The sequence below is a fragment of the Adiantum capillus-veneris genome, chromosome 22 (assembly GCF_014529385.1).
Source record: "Adiantum capillus-veneris isolate H3 chromosome 22, ASM1452938v2, whole genome shotgun sequence".
NCBI lineage: Eukaryota > Viridiplantae > Streptophyta > Polypodiopsida > Polypodiales > Pteridaceae > Adiantum > Adiantum capillus-veneris.
In genome coordinates, this window is record NC_140952.1 from 138,215,581 (window position 1) to 138,230,039 (window position 14,459).

A 14,459-nucleotide genomic window follows, 5' to 3' on the forward strand; every position below is an offset into this window, starting at 1 on the left:
GAGGCAAGGGTGCGCAGTTGTGATTTACCTGCTTTGATGGAGCTGGCATGCAATAGGGAGGTCAAGAGTGGGGTAAGGGCCATTCTCTCATGGCTGCATTTGCAGCCACGTGGATGGGCACTCTTCTTATTTTAATATAGTAATAGATATGGATTACTTGAGGACCATTAAATTTTTTATCTTTCATCGAATGAAAGTCTTTATTTGTGGATCCTCTCACTATGTCTATCAACCCTTTAGCAATGTTACATTCGTATTACCTTTTGTTGATAATGATTCTCGTGACTCTTCAGTTACTATAAGGCAGAATGCAAGATAAGCAATGATAAATTTACAGATAGTAAGGCAACAAAACGTATCTTTGTCTTATTTATCTATACCAAACACTCAACTTCACCAACAGCAAACCCTTTTGAAAAACAAAATCTTACCTCCAAAAAAAGCATTGCCAAGCTTGAAAGAGATGGAAGGGCAAGAATCAGCAACACTCCATACTCTATGTCAATAATGTGCTATACTTTCCAACATTCAAAGTCTCAAGGTTGGGCGCAGAGGTCTTAAGCATAGGATTCGAGTAATAAGGTTTTTTGCTTGTTTGATTTTAAACAAAGTGAGTTAAACCCAAATTCTTGACATGCTTTATCTTGAAAAAGAAAATATAGATTCTCAAATGAAAAAATCATTGAATTCTTCTTTGCTACTTGAACCGAATGTTGCAAAAAAGATTTGGATGTCTCCATGTTAAAGAAGATAAAGCATGATATCCTCAAACTTTATATACAATAAATTATTGTATTTTACATTTTCAAAGTATGATAGATGATTGTGACATCTGTAGAAATGGATATACAAATATCATACTTATCACAAACTCAAAAAGGAATAATCTTTTGTCTTGCTAGTGCCATGTCATGTATGTCAAACACCACAAGAATTTAACCATGAAATTTCATAGTACTTGGAACATTCATATATCATCAAGAAGGAAAGAAGTGTAGGACACTCTAAAGAATCTCACTGAACCTTCAAAAGAAAATGGTCAAATTTTTTCTTTTTAACAACGGACTAGAGGGCCCTACAGGGGGAGGTGCTTATCCCTTACAAATATTAGCCATGAAACATGGTTGGGCAAGGGCCATGTACTATCATGCAAGAGCTATGTGTAGGCATCACTATAGGTACCTAATTGATGTACCACATGTACTGGGAGCAACAGAGAGAACTTGTAGCAACAAGTTAACAACCTCCTCCTCGGGCAACCCACCCCAGGAGGAGTGTTAGCAGGTCATTGATCAAACGTTTGTAGCATAGCTATTGGACACAACGAAGCAACTCAAATGAGGCACGGAGACTCTTTGAGGGTCTCAACTTAAATAAGTGAACCTACAAAACAAAGTCACTTTTAGCACTAGCAAATCTATCACTCTCTATTCAGTCAATTTGTCTATGTCATGTCTCACCGCTCTCGATCGTCATGCCATTTTGGCACTCAAAGTCCAAATGCAACAAAACTTTAGGAGGTCTAAGACACCTAGATGCACTATCTTACAAAGTCTGGTCGCAATCCGACAAGGTACCAAAATCATGATCCATCATGATCAAGGTCTTGAAAACTGCCACAAAACAATCCAAATAGGTCTCCCTATGGTCTAAGAACACTCTCCTATGGTTGAAACATCAAAAAACAACCATTAAAGCACTCAAAACAACCAATTTAGCTCGTAGAGAGGTCGTCGTGAACCACGCGACAATCATTACACTTCAATTAAAGAGTAGTAGACAAGGAACACGATGCAATTGTCAGAAACAATTTTGGATTACCATAGCTCAAGGAAAATGGATTACAATGCGTAAGAGAGTACCTGCTCTCAATCATACGCCTCAAAATTCCAAAACCTTCGATAATAGACTATGATGTCCTTTCAAACTTTCAAACATTAAGCTTTATATTTAGGGCTTCTCTTGGCCAGGTCGGTTTACAAGGCTCAAACTCAAAATCAGATTTTATAGCTCAGATTTTACACGGGTTGACTCAGAGAACATTTGGCTAAAAATTAGTCTCTCTAATATTTACAAGGCTTTTCAATAAAAATATTAATGGGATTACAAAATTTTGCGGCTTCATGACAAGGTGGTCGGCTAGGAGGGGGCCCATCTGGTCGATCCGCCAACATTTCCCCCTTCCTCGATGTTGAACGTCCTCGTGCAAGCTTTGTCTTGGCAGCATCTAGACTTCACATTGAGCTGCTGAAGTCTTCAGTAGTCAAAGGTTCTCTTTTCTAGGATCTTTGTGAGGTGTTTGAACTTTTTTGCTCGAGCCTCTATCTCTACTTAGACTACTAAATCCTTGAATAGGTTATTCATTATTGCACACTGATAAGCAATGTGGCGGGTGGGTAGATCCTTCGTCATGGGGTTGAAGATGGTGGAGTCCATCTCAAGAAAGTCTGTCAGGAACGCCTCTTCAATTGTCTGCAAATAATGCGAGGGGAGAAACATGACCCTTGCATACAACCCCATGATAACATTACGGTTAGGAACTTTTGTTTCCATATTCCAGCAGATGTCATTTGTGCCTTCAAGGAATACCTACCATGGGTGCTCAGATGCTTCGATGTCCTCAAACCCGCCATGGGTGCTCAGATGCTTTGATTTCCTCAAACTCCGTGATGCAAGTGATTATCATCTTTGCAATCTACCAGCATTTGGCAAGTAAGGTCAAGGACATTGCGCATTTGTGTGATCATCGCATGTAAAGTGTGTACCATATAAGATTGTGTAGGCAGAAAGTTGTTGTTGGGCTTTGATAAAATTGGGTAGTTGAGCACCGACGGCCATTTGCTCTGCCAACTATAGTAGCTATCCTAGGATCGTCTTCTTGGAATTGGACAAAATTTTCAAGTTATGCTTCATTTTATGTTCAAATTTACGTTTTTTTTACTTTGTCAATAACTTTTGTTACAAATTTAGAAGCTAATCGGGTGATTTTTTGATGCCAGAATGCCTCGCAGAAGAACCAGGAAGGAGTAGAAAGCTGCTCCCTATAAGGTTGTGGAAATATCCTCCGATGAGAAGGCTCAAATCTTGGAGGAAGAGCTCGCCAAAATACCGGTCAATGTCTTTATCAAGAAATTCCAAACAACCGGCGGCATGAAAGTCAAGAACACAATCTTTTCGAAAGAATTGTGGACCTTACATCAGCAGAGGGAAGTCATCAAGGGATCAAGGTGTCTACAATGGACACATTTTTCAGGCTACCTCCATGGGGGACAGATTTGTAGAGAGCTCATAAGCTAATGAGTTCCATCTAGTACAACGGCGAGGCAACCTTAAAACACCAAGATGGAGAAAAGGTGAAGATTATAGTCACAACTGGCCTAATCAACCAAGCCCTCCATCTACCACCGACAACCATAACCTGCTGGTAAAGACGAAGGCAACATATAACGAGAAGACATTCATTAAGCAACAAGGACACAAGTTCACTGACAAGGACCTTGTTTACTCAGAGACGTAGCTACCATTGCGGCTGATTTCACAGCATTTGAAGGTGCAAAAACCTCCAAGGTATATCGAGCCCAACCTACACATACAACTGTCATGGCTATGGGGCTTTCAGAACAAAGAGTGGTTCATTGTGACGTTGGAAACTACAAATTAGAAAATCTTGTTGAAGCCAATCTCAAGAGCAGCGACAAAAACAATACGTACATGAATGTGGGGCCAATGATGACAAGGATAGCATACCATGCGTTAGGGATGATTGACCAACTACCACCGGTGGAATCTCAAATCGACCTTCTACATAAAGCTAAATATACGGTCCGAGCGGTAGAAAGTTCCTCATCTACACCTAGCAAAAGAAGAACAAGAGGCCAGAGCTCAAAGACCAAGGTAACCGATAGTGAAGCAAAAAAATCGGACATTCACTTGAGCAGTGAAATAAAGCCAAAACACAAAGATATGTCGTCTGAGTTCCAGACTACTACAAAGGAAGAAGAAGATGAAGAGGAAGATATTATTGTTCCTCTAGTGCGAGTCAAGCGCAGACTGAAAGAACAAATTCCCATTACACAAACGCATAGGTCCATGGAGGAGGCTCAAAGGTTGAGGGAAGAACGACGAAAGAAGATAGCTAAGGAGAAAAGGAAAGCAGATGGAGAGGGTTCAAAAGCAGATGATGAGGAGAAGGAAGATTTGAACAAACCACTTGAGCGAAAAAAATTCGAACGGATTAAAAAGATCAAGTAGTACAAGGGAAGAAAAGCGACTGGAGAAATGGAGCTTTCCGACTCCATGCGGCAGCATATCCACAAGGTACTAAAGAGGAAGGTTGAATAGCAAGCACACGAAGATTCCAAGAAACAAAGGACAGATGATTTAGAGTCACCAGAGACCTCTCCAAAGAGGCATGTTACGACACAAGAGCAACACCCAAGGGATGAGATGGTAGAGAATGTGCCAGAAACTTACATCACCTGTTGTCAAGACCAAATATGATTCCAAAAAGCAGGACATAAATCAAGACCATGCCCCTCCCGAGAAAAAAGATCGTGGAAGATGATGGAAAGCAAGCAGACAAGGCAACTGACAAGATTGATCAACGGCTACCCGAAGACAAAGAAAAAGAGGTGTCTCAAAAGAAAGAGACCACAAGATCAGACTCCTCCAGAGAAGAAAGATTCTGACAAGCAATAAATTGATCAAGAGGACAAGAAATCGAAAAAGATTGACCAGATTTCACCCAAAGAGAGAGAGCAAGAGGAAGAAAAAAAGAAAGAGCCGAAGGTTGGGGACCTCACAGCAACAGATCACATCAAAACGAGGATTGGTATCACCATGCTCCAGAGCCTTAATTGAAGACGGTGATCGTCTCATCAGAGAGTTCAATTTGGATGAGCATTTAGAACACAATAGAATGCAATTCCAATGTCAACGAGCCATATCCAACCTACGTGAGTTGGATGTGAGGGATGCCAAAGTAGAAACTTAGGCTATGAAAGATGCAAACCAACATCTCTAGCAACAGATTGAAGATCTACAAGGGAGCCAGATCAAGCTAGTCTTTCTCTCATTCTCACTTTCTCAATCTTTTTAATCACTCTCTCTCTCTCTCTCTCTCTCTCTCTCTCTCTCTCTCTCTCTCTCTCTCTCTCTCTCTCTCTCAAGCCAAAAGGACTAAGTAACCAGTAAACCAAGAGTAAGTGAGGGCAATAGAGTCCCTCACCTTTATACACATGCAAGTCTTAGGTCTAAGCTAGTAGCCACATCCTCATCCATTATGGCCTTGATCAAGTCCAACCCTCACCATAAAAAGAGGCAAGGAGTAGGAAAGGCATCCACCATCTCCCATGCAAGTCTTCTAGAATCTGAAGCAAAGGGACTATGCTATGTTGAAGGTTGAATCCATAATAGAAAATAAGGGGATTGTGTAGTAGACATCCTTGGGAGGAAGAGACCAGTACTAAGTCCGAGTGATATGGAGATGGGGCCATTCGTTGTAGAGTCAACGTGCAGAGGGGGGAGGGCGACTTCGCTATGTAGTACAGCAATGTGAAGTCGGCAAAGGAGGGGGATAAGAATATCACAGCAATCTATGCAAGAGCAACCAGGTGATGAGAGTGAGGTACAAGGAACTTGAATAAGGCATCTCCCCAAAGTACTAGTCCCTTTTTTTAAAAAAATCTTTTAAGGGGCACATTCCACGCATTCCTACCTTACTAGGAGAATAGGGTGAAAAGAGACAGGAGTCGAAAAAAAAGCAATAAATTCCACTTTATTCCCCGAGGTACCCAAAGAGGAGCATCCCACAAAATTAATCTAAGAACTATCAAGAGGGAAAACCCACCAAGAGAAGGAAGGCATGGTGGAGAGATAGAGGGAGAAGCACAGCTAAAGATAAGCAAGTTGAAGCAGCTACTAGCAGAAGTAAAATGACAGAAGAGTGTATGTATCTTTAAAGAAAACATGCAATGGCAGGCAAAAGATTGTAGCTGGATGAAGAAATCTCAACCAAGTAAAATTACAATGTGTGTGTGTGTCTGTGCGCGCGCGCGTGTACATGCACGCACTTGCCCACCCTTACCCAAATATCATACTCAATGTTAAGGCAATAGGCCCATTGAATATGGACATACTGCCTCGTCCTATTGAGTATGGGCTTACTGCCTCATAAAGTTGATAAGAATAAAAAAGTCAAGTTTGAAGCCAAACGAGTTGTTATAGAATAAATCATGCATAAGAGACTCATCACAGTAGTTGATATTGACAAAAATGTTTTTGCGAACATTATACTTCAGTAGGACTTTTAAGGCGTTTTGAGCCATTAGAATATAGTGTGGATAACTTTCATAATCTTTACCTGAAACACAACACTTCAATATTAGAAAATAGTGTGGATAACTTTTGGAGTCTTTACTTGAAATACAAAACTTCAATATTAGATACAAAATCTAACAAGAGGAAGTATAATCAATAGCTCGCAAGCAGTCAAGTCAAAGGACCCAAAAAGGTTGTGAATAGGAGCCCTTGTCTGAGGCTAGTGTCCTGGACACTAGCCTCAGACAAGGGCTCCTATTCACAACCTTACCTATCAACCAAAAATAATTTACCGACAGTGGCCCTATCAAAGACCATATAGTAGTCCAAAGCCAACATCTTGCCCAACCTAGTTGCCTAGGAAGGCCTTCTGTTTAGGATATGTGTGTTGTTGACTAAGATACTACTTATACACAAAGCTTATTGCACAATTTGAAAATATTAAATAAAAATTTGATGTTCTCCAAAGAATCTTGTAACTTCTTTATGTATCATTTATTCATCATAGAATCCAAGTAACCAATCACAAGAATTAATCCAACCCACTAAGGAATATGGTTCCTGGCTTGTCGAATCATTAATAGGTTATCAAAAATTAATCTTTTTAGATGCAACTTACCAAAGGCAAGGAAAGCATAATGTTAGGCAGTATAAAAGACAAAAGTACTATAAATCTATCTTGCCATAAATCAAGTTTGAATTTGATTAATTAGGAAGATCAATTTCCAAAAAGACATCTCAATAGAAACTAAGATCATTCAAGAGCCAAAACATGAAAGGGCAGTGCAAATATCACAAAACAAGGATTAGTTGTTCGAGTCCCATTACAAATTACTTTCATCTTTGCAAAGTACATCCAGGATTAAGTACCAATATGGTCATCAAATCAACAATCCCATGAAAGAAGATTTATTTCCTTCCTTGGAATACTCCTATGATCTCTCTTTGTTGGTGCACCCAGCACCCACCCACATAAGGTATCTTTGATTTCAATGCAATATGACTTTTCTAGATAGGAGCATCCAAGAATAAGTGTTTTCAGCTTCTGAATTCATTAATAAGTTTCAAAAGAGCAAGCAAGGCCCATACTTATTACGTCAAAGCTCAGAAAATATTCTTAAAGCATCATTTATGAGATATGATCACTAAGGAGCAATTAAGCAAGGTCAAATGATATTACATTTAGGCAAAAAATGACAACATAAGTAGATTGCCAATTCCAAAATAAAATGAGAGCAAGGCTACTTCAATATTGTAGTCTAATTTAGTTATGATTAGATCATCTCAAAGCAAGGTAGAAAATACAGAGTCTAGCCAAAGTTATAAAACACGGTATCTATTAGTGGAAACCTTGTTGAAACCTTGGGAGTGTAGACTTGCGATGCCAGCAAGGAAGAGGGAGTCAAAAGTTGAGAGCAATAACTACCTCTTCACTACCCAATGGGAGGTGGTTGAAGTATCAAGTATCATTTAGTGGTAATTCCCACTGGATAGGCACCATAATCGACACTCCTTACTGGAGTTAGTTGTTTAGGAAGTCAACACGGTGGGAGGCTAATGTACCCGAGTGACAAACCCTACCAGTGTAGAGTAATTCTAAACCACAAGGAGAGGAGGAAAACTAGCATCCCCAAGGGTCGTGAAGTCTGTGTGAGGCATAGAATATAGAGCAAAGGTAAGGAAGCAGCTACAAGCAAAAGTACATTCACAAAAGAATGTGTGCTCCTTTAAGGAAAACATGAAATGGCAGTCAAAAGAATGTATCTAGATGAAGCAATTACAGTCGATGTAAAATGACAGTGTGTGTATGTGTTTGCATGTGCACGTGCACGCATGCTACTTGGTGTTCAATCAAATGAGCATTGTAGAAAAGATGTTAAGAGAATAGCAATAACTGAAGGAGTACGAGCGGAAGTGCGGCGCGAGAGAGAGTGCGAGAAGAAGAGCACGACGATATGGTGAACTCGCTCTACTGTAATGTGTAGAGCATAGTGAGTTCTTATTAGGTTTTTACAAAAGAATATGTGTACATACCTGGCGGCCCGCCCACTTACCTGGGCGACCACATTGGGCTTTATACCCCAACAACCTCCCACTTAAAGTCCAATGTGGTACTTTAAGTGTGAGAGAAGCTACTATACAAGCTAATATACAAGAAATGTAGAGAAGTGATGTACTACCCTACACCTAACTGCTTGCGAAAATGCGCAAAGCTCTCTGAGGGAACTCCTTTTGTAAGTAGATCAGCAGGATTTTCTGTGGTGTGAACTTTGACAAGCTGAAGTTGCTTATCCTCGAGCATTTCCCTGATGAAATGATACTTCACATCCACATGCTTTGTCTTTGAGTGATAAACTAGATTGCGAACCAATTGTATAACACTTTGACTATCACAATATAACACAGGCATCTCTTCTTTGATTCCCAAATCTGTTACTAGTCGATTAAGCCAAATTGATTCTTTGCATGCCTCTGATGCTGCAACATATTCAGCCTCTGTAGTAGACTGAGTAACACAATCTTGTAATCTAGAACGCCATGATACTGCTCCACCAGCCAATGTAAAGACATACCCTGACGTAGACCTTCGGTTGTCTAAGTCACCTGCATAATCTGAGTCTGTAAAACCCTTTACACTTAGCTCCTGACTCCCATAGCATATACGCATACTCTTTGTATCTTTCACGTATCTCAATATTCCTTTCACTGCCTCCTAATGTTTCTTGCCTGGGTTTGACATGTACCGACTTACTACTCCCACTACAAATGCAATGTCTAGGCGAGTAGCAATCATTGCATACATCAAACTACCCACTACAGACGCATATGGAATCTTATCCATTTCAGCTTGTTCTTCCTCAGACACAGGACAATCTTGTTTGCTAAGTTTCACATATGGTGGCAATGGAACACTCAGTGCCTTTCCCTTCTCCATATTGAAACGTTGCAAAACCTTGTCAATATACTCTGTTTGAGATAACCAAATCAACTTCTTTGATCTGTCTCTCTCAATGCGCATACCAAGCATATGACTTGCCTCACCCATGTCTTTCATGTCAAACGATTTTTCCATCTTTGACTTCAAAGCTGAAATTTCTTCCAAGTGCTTGCCAGCAATCAACATGTCATCCACATACAAAATAAGGATCAGCCAACTACCATCCTTAGCCTTCTTTGTATATAGATAGTGATCGAACTCACTACGTTTGTATCCTTGAGAAAGCATAAACTTGTGGAATTTATGGTACCATGCCCTCGGTGATTGTTTTAAGCCATAAAGACTCTTTAACAACTGGCATACCCAATCTTCCTTGCCTTTCTCAACAAACCCTTCTGGCTGCTGCATGTAAATTTCCACATCTAAATCACCATGCAAGAACGTTGTCTTGACATCCATTTGGTGCAACACCAAATCTAATATGGCAACCAATGCAAGAAAGCATCTCAATGTAGTCATCTTGACCACCGGAGAGAAGACTTCATCAAAGTCAATGCCTTGTTCTTGCTTAAAGCCCTTGGCAACAAGCCTTGCTTTGTACTTTGGCTGACTATCATGAGCGGTGATCTTATACCTGTAAACCCATTTACAAGGTAGAGCCTTTTTGCCCTGTGGTAATTTAACTAGCTTCCATGTCTTGTTTTTATGCAGAGCTGTCATCTCTGACTGCATGGCCAATTGCCAATTCCCGGAGTCCTTCATTTGCACTGCTTCCTTGTAACATGAAGGCTCATTGCAATCAGTCAACATGACATAGTTCATAGATGGAACAAACCTATTAGGAGGTCGCGTGACACGTCCAGATCTACGCACAATAGGTGGCTCAGGCTCAGCCACAACCTGTGGTTCCACTCTATCCTGTCCTTGCTCCTCTTGAGCCTTGACATTTTGTCTTGCACGTGCAGGTCCATCTTCTTGGAAGACAACTCTTCTAATCTCCTCAACCCTCTCTGGTTTAGAATGATATTTGAATTCATTAAAGTGAACATCATTGTTGCGGACAACCTTTCTGGATTCGGGATCCCAAAGTCTGTACCCCATCTCACCAGAATTACCATAGCCTAGAAAGATGCACTTTCTACTCTTTGGCTCAAGTTTGTTCCTAAATTCCTTTGAAACGTGAGTATATGCCTCACAGCCAAAGACTCTGAGATGCTTGTATGAGGGCATTTTGCCTAACCATACCATCTCTGGCACTGAATCCTTCTGCAAAACCTTGCTAGGAGATCTATTTACAAGATGAACAGCTGTTGATACAGCTTCAGCCCAAAACCCATTTGGCAGCTGTGCATTAGACAACATACTTCTGACCTTCTCTTGTATGGTCCTATTCATCCTCTCAGCAACACCATTTTGAGGAGGATTGTAAGGAGCAGTAAGTTCACGTTTTATACCTTTTGACTCACAAAAGTCCTGAAAGGCCTTTGAAACATACTCTCCACCATTGTCAGTGCGTAAGCATTTAAGCTTCTTGCCACTCTGATTCTCCACAAGTGTCACAAACGTTTTGAAAACACTAAACGCTTCATCCTTGTGCTTGAGAAAGTAAACCCATACTTTCCTCGAGTAATCATCTATAAATGTCATAAAGTAAGAAGCTCCCCCTAGAGATAGGTTAGGCATAGGTCCACACAAATCACTATGAACAAGTGCCAACTGTGTATCTCTTCTACTGCTTCTATGCTTATGTGGCTGCTGTGTTTGCTTACCATACAGACAATGTTCACAGAATTCAAAATCATTAAATGAAAAGCCAGGTAAATAACCAGAACGAGACAAGATTTCCATTCCCTTCTTGGACATATGTCCTAACCGGCTATGCCACAAAGAAACGTTCGGCTGCTCGGTTACATTGATTACATTTTTAGAGACATTTGATACATAAATCATGTAAAGTCCTCCAGACTTAAATCCATGTGCTACAGTCATAGATCCCTTGGATATCTTCCACATGTTTTGTCCAAAAGTGGTGACGTAGTCAGTATCATCAAGTAAACCTGTGCTGATCAAGCTCTTTGTAATTGCGGGAACATGTCTCACATTCTTCAGCGTGAAAGAAGAGCCATTCTGAAACTTCAATTGAACATCTCCAACACCTAAGATCTCACATGTCTGCCCATTGCCTAGCCGAACATGATCTTTAGTGGTCACATAAGAAGTAAACCACTCCTTGTTTGGAGACACATGAAGTGATGCCCCGGAGTCTATAATCCAGTCACTCAGTGCATTTCCATCAGATGCTGTAAGAAGAGCCGAGTCCATTGTATTCTTCAAGAAGTAGATGTCTCCTGACACTAGACTGTCATCCTCTGCAACAGTGTTTGTCACATTTATCTCTTGAATCTTCACTGAGGACTTGTTCTTCTCACCATGGTCTTCAGCTTTCTCTTTGCCTTTTTCTGCTTTCCATTCTCTGCAGTCTCTTTTCATGTGACCCTTCTTGCCACAATGGTAGCATTCTATGTCACTCTTGCCTTTAGCACTGCGGGACTTGCTACGAGACTGATTCCTCTTTCCACCTTTGTACTTTTCTTTGGTCCTTCCCCTGACAACTAAGGCTGTTCCTTTGCCTTTGTCCATTGTCTTTCTATTGTTTCTTCAGTAAGCAGACTTCCTTCTACACTTGCTATGTTCAAACCATCTGGAGGTGCAGAATTACTCAAAGCTGTGCGAAAAGTGTCCCAACTTTCCGGCAATGTGATCAACAGGAACATAGCTCTAACAGGTTCATCAAACTTGACACCTTGAGCTGACAACTGACTATAGATTGTGTTGAATTCATTCAGATGATTGGACATAGGTGTCCCTTCTTTCATCTTCAAGTCAACAAGCTTCTTAAGCCAGTATACCTGTGAAGCTGCACTCTGCTTCTCATAAAGATCACTCAACTTTAACCATGCTTGATAAGCCGACATCTCGTCTGCTACATTGAAGTAAATGCTTTCTGCCAAAGTCAGCATAATGGTAGAAAGTGCCAATTCATCCATTTCGCTCCATTCATCTTCGTGCATATCTTCTGGTTTTATCCCCTTGAGCTTTATAGGTTTTATCTGCTTCTTTTGTACCAACACGTGCCAAATCTGCTTCTTCCACAATGGGAAATTGGTTCCATCCAGCTTCTTGATATTGTAAAGAGCAGTGTTCTGTGATCCAGCCATAGCTACGCTTCACAGTAGTTTACTTTCCTGGGAAAAATTCGGCAGAGTTTCCCCTGTAAACTGACCTCTGAACCAATATCAACCTGTCAAATGAACCAAGAAAGCTTCAGATTTTGCATAAATTTTGGCAGAGTCTCCTTTGTAAAATGGCTCTGGTGTACTCAAAAAACAGACCAAAAAACAGCTCAAAAAACATTGTCTCTCTGACACTATAAGCTGTGGGTAAACCTGTCCTGCACCTGTACTGTCTGTGACCGTCCTGTCACTGTCCTGCAAGCATAGACTGCGACAATGCCTCAACGGCAGTAAAGCAAAGATGCAATCCCAACTGTCTAACTCACAGTCAATACATCCTAGCTGCTTATCTAATGGTGCTCGAGGGATCGCTCCAAGACCTGTATCACCGAAAGGATCTCAACATTCGAGAATCCCCCAGCTCAATAAAACCTCACTCGACCCTCAACAAAGGCTGCAGTAACTCTGACAGTACATAGACTTCCCACAAAGTCATACATCCACAAATTTCCCATTGTATGTTGTAACCGCTGCGGCGGTTGTTTGCTGCGTGACTCACAGTCAGCAAACCCTCAACAGACATACATCATCTCTGACAATACATCCCATGTGGAAGTACCTGCAATGTCAGGATGAAATCTGGAATATCAAGCAGCAAACACAAGCTACCTGATAAACTAGTGGATGTCGCCTATAGTCTGTGTGTAGATACGCCCGTGTCGTATGTGACATGCCTCCAAGAACTGTGAGCCGTCCTTCGATGTGTAGACAGCCACAAATCAACACTCTGGGAGTGTCGATATCCTCAGCACCTGAAGTCGTAGGCCGAAAACCCCAAATTTGCAGAGTCGGATCTGCACCCGTCGAGACCACGTAGTCGAAAATGGCCTGCGCAGACCTTTGTCGAAGCCGAACGGTGGCCGAGATGACCTCAGAATGAAATTCTGAGCACACCAAGCCCTACGACCTCTCCCACAAGATTTGGGGCCGTGTCTTTGCCTGTCGAATTTCACTCCAATCTGAGCTGGTGACTCTAGCCTCCTGCTGTGCTACCCCGAGCCTCGATCTAAGCTCTGATACCAGTTGAAGGAGTACGAGCGAAAGTGCGACGCGAGAGAAAGTGCGAGAAGAAGAGCACGACGATATGGTGAACTCGCTCTATTGTAATGTGTAGAGCATAATGAGTTCTTATTAGGTTTTTACAAAAGAATATGTGTACATACCTGGCGGCCCGCCCACTTACCTGGACGACCACATTGGGCTTTATACCCCAACAATATTAAATCAAACTGCAAAGAAATAATCAAGTGCTAGTGAGTACATATACCAAAGAGATGAAGATAGTATTTAAGTATGTTGAGACAAATTAAAAATACGCAAGATGCGACCACAAAGTTCATTTCTAGGTCACCATTTATCAGGGTAGTGCAGCCAATAACAAAATTATGTACAAAAGAAACAAGATGCATGTCTACAATTGTGACATGCTTTCAAGAGGGATGTGAAGGGTATCTTATCAAATATTTCAATGACACCGTTCTTGTAGCACATGCTCAATAAATACCAGTATGCTCAAAACATATGGCAAGCTTGAGCATGTTTAGACATCGTTCAAGCAATTTTGGTCTATGCCATCGCGTGTGGTTTAAAAAATGAAGGACATTATATTGAATCCTTTTTGCAAGAAGACCTGGGTCATTTTAATGGAGCAATGAGTGAAAGTGACATGATTAAAGAAATTCGTAAAGATGTATAAGATGAGGTGTTTATAATTGACAGGGACAGTGACGGGGACAATTATCGAGCGAGCTCAACAAAGCGAAAAAAAAATTCATTCTACCACCACTACCTCCCATTGCCGTCTATTAGCACCCATCACCACCACCACCCTAGCCCACCACTAGTGGTTGGTCGTGCTAGCTTGCTGCCACCATGTGCTACCCCTACTCCTACCACCGTCGCCCCTCCCT